At 43.8% G+C, this 3,383-nt stretch overlaps 1 long non-coding RNA gene across 1 annotated transcript in view; it reads left to right on the top strand.

Moving 5' to 3' along the window:
- The first annotated feature begins 347 nt into the window (after positions 1 to 347).
- Positions 348 to 3,383, top strand: part of LOC107154196 — a 3,992-nt gene continuing 956 nt past the window's right edge. Inside the window, exons 1-2 of the long non-coding RNA XR_001505033.2 lie at positions 348 to 485; positions 1,201 to 1,202. This is a non-coding gene — a long non-coding RNA (uncharacterized LOC107154196). The remainder of the gene's footprint in view (positions 486 to 1,200; positions 1,203 to 3,383) is intronic.

Genomic DNA, 3,383 nt, shown 5'->3' with positions numbered 1-3,383 from the left:
AGGGAACACATGTTGCACTCTTAAGGATTTTGAATCTTGTAGAGGAGGTGATGGCAGGGGGGAGGTAGAGTATGAGTGTGAGGTTTGGGGGGGGTTAGATGGGGGAATTGTGGTGTAGGGGTCTGGGAAACGTCGGAGGAAGAGACCACCAAGAGACTGTCTCATGCAACAGCAAAAAAGGTTTATTTGGAGACCAGCATGCTGGGGCTCAGAGCTCTCTAGAGCAAAGAAAGATAGAGCCCTGGGAACAGCTTAAGCAGAGTTTATATACTTTTCTTGGAGAGGGCAGGGAGGGAAGTTCATTGACGGGTCAGGGCGAGTGGGCAGTTTGCCTGCAACTGAGTGAGGGAGTGCATTCTGCAGTTTGGCAGTTGGGGACAGCACATTCTGGGAACAAGATTAGCAAACAGTTCTCAGGATTTCAACAGTGTTTTGTTAAGCATACAGAAAAACGGAGTGCAAGTACCCATTTTATTAACCTTTCAGTGGGACTTTGAGGAGAGGTGTCTGATGTGGGGCCAATGAGACCCCAGAATCTGTAAGGATTGGGTTCATCTGCTATTTCTGGATTAGTGAATGAGGAAGAGATGTATGAGTCTGTGAGTCAGTTTAAAGATTCAGCAGTAGCTGCATGAGCTGGGCCAAAGGAGTGAAAGATGTTCAATGGTCACTTCCAAGGTCTCATGGGTCATTTCATGTGACTGAGAAAAGGAGCAGGTTGGGAGGGGGATGGGGACAGGTGCAGACCTCATGAATTCAGCAAAGCCTTTATTTAGCTGTGGATTCAGGCATCAGGTGGACACACTTTCTGGGTTCGAAAATGGCCACCCATTACAGGAGCAGTCTGGATTTATATACTTTTGAATACAATAACTATCATAATTATCTAAGGTTTAATCTGTAATTTAGTACTTTTTTCTGTCTTGAGACACACTGTTCTTTGCTCTTCTAATTGTAGGTGAATTCAGAGTTTTCCTAACATGTTGAGTCCTGGTGCCTGATAAGTATGTGCAGATATTGCACTGAGCTGCATTCTTAAGTCTGTTTTGGTTTGTTTTTGGAATTTGCTAAAACATAAGTGTTACCTACTTTAGCATGATACCTATTATGTAATAGTAACCGAGGAAAAGTCTGTCTATGAATAGGAGTGTAGGTTGACACAATTTTGGTAGATTAAGCAGTATCCTTCTAAATTTAAAGTTGTGTATCCTTAATTTCAGAAATTCTATTTCTAGGAATTTCTATTTCTATTTCTAGGTATAGCTGTACTTATGTGTAAGGATATTGCATTGCATGGTCTGTAACAGAAGACCCAAACCCAAACCAAAAGCTTGTAATAACGAGAGGTCCATCCACATGGGACTGGTGAAGTGAATGCTGTTATTTTCAGTTATGTTACTTATAGTCCATGCAATTCTCTATGGTCATTAAAAAACTTGGAAGGATATAAGTATAAATGGAGAAAAATCAATATTCTAGGCACATCGTAAAGAACATATCCTATGCTGTAGAGGATACACATATATGTGAAAATACAAATATCTATAAGAGACACAAAATGTAAATGTAAACACTGGGACACATCTCGAAGAACACATCAGGAACTGGGTGCAGAGGGACCTAATTTTTTATTTCAGGTCCTGTACCATTTGAACTCTGAAGTACTCACAGAAACTCACAAACCTGTGCTACAGGCCTCCGGCCATGGATGGCGCTGTCATCGCCAAAGTCCTGTTTGTCTACCTAGCGACTCAGCAAACAGGTCTGTGACGCCATCACGAGGGGCGGTGGCGCAGGTGCAGTGGCTACTCCCCAGCACTGTGTGGGTAGCTGCACTTCGGACCAGCATCTGATTCTGGCACAGCGAACCTACTGACGACTTCGACCCTTTGACTCGCTGGCATTGGGTGGACGGCTTCTTGGCGCCCACATTAGTCAATGGTGTCATGGCCGCAGTGGCTGGGGCCTGGCACCCGACTTTTCTGGACATCTCTCAGCAAAGAAGAAGGATGGAAACCGCATCGCTAAAAGGTAGTACGCCCTGGGTGCTGGGGATGGCCCTTCTAGCTTCTGGGCGTGGGCTCCATGTCTTGTGTCTTAGCCTCTCACTGTCGCTGTCGCGAGCTTGGCACATGGGCCAAGCTGGGATTAGAGACTTTGACCCTGGCTGCGCCACCTGCAGAAGCTGAGAGACATAGAGGTCAGTGAATTCGCCCACCCTTTTAAAAGGGAGGCTCTGTCCATTGCTCCTCGGGTCAATTAGTGCTTTGAGGCGGGACTTGGTTTTGGGGACGCTCCTTAATCATCCAAATGGAACCCTCTCCTCAATTCAACCACAGAATATATGAATAAAAAGATTTAATTTTCAGCCTGGCACTGTAGTGCACGCCTGTAATCCCAGCGGCTCAGGAGGCTGAGAAAGGAGGATCCGGAGTTCAAAGCCAGCCTCAGCAATAGCGAGGTGCTAAGGAACTCAGTGAGATCCTGTCTCTAAATAAAGTACAAAATAGGGCTGGGGATGTGGCAGAGGGCCCCTCAGTTCAATCCCCAGTACCAAGTAAATAAATAAATAAAAGAAAATAAAGTTGAATAGCTTTTTCAGAATCTGCTTGAGACCTTTCATGAAAAGTGGTTTTGCATTATTTCCAGGAATTGGGGAAGTCAAACTGGTGCTATCTGACAGGTGTCACCTGAGAGATCTTCCTGTAGACTTCCAGATGGTTAGTGTTGAGACTCTGTTCATATTTGCTATGAAACAGTTTACTCCTTGAAAGCTTCCAAGCTTCCTCTCTTCCTTTCCAACCTTACATCAAGTCCCTTTCATTTGATCTCCTGAATATGTTTTGAATTGGGCAGCTTGTCTCCTTCAACATCATAATGCAGGTCTTGCCTGACCTATTGCAGAGGAGTCCAGTGGTGTCCATAGATCTATTGTTACATTCTTCCAGTATGTTCTTTGCACAAATCTTTTAAATAGGTCATTACAAAAAATTGAAATTGAGCCAGGCACAGTGGTACATGGCTGTAATCCCAGCTACTTACAAGACGAAGGAAGGTAGATCACAAGTTCCAAGCCAGGCTCAGCAATTTATTCAGACTTTGTCTCAAAATTTAAAAAATAAAATAAAAATAAGTGTGGGGCATTTATACACCATGGAGTATTACGCAGCACTAAGAAATGACAAAATCATAGAATTTGCAGGGAAATGGATGGCACTAGAGCAGATTATGCTTAGTGAAGCTAGCCAATCCCTAAAAAACAAATACCAAATGTCTTCTTTGATATAATGAGAGCAACTAAGAACAGAGCAGGGAGGAAGAGCAGGAAGAAAAGATTAACATTAAACAGATACATGAGGTGGGATGGAAAGGGAGAGAAAAGG

The sequence above is a fragment of the Marmota marmota genome, unplaced genomic scaffold (assembly GCF_001458135.2).
Source record: "Marmota marmota marmota unplaced genomic scaffold, marMar, whole genome shotgun sequence".
Lineage (NCBI taxonomy): Eukaryota > Metazoa > Chordata > Mammalia > Rodentia > Sciuridae > Marmota > Marmota marmota.
This window is presented reverse-complemented; position numbering and strand designations above follow the sequence as displayed.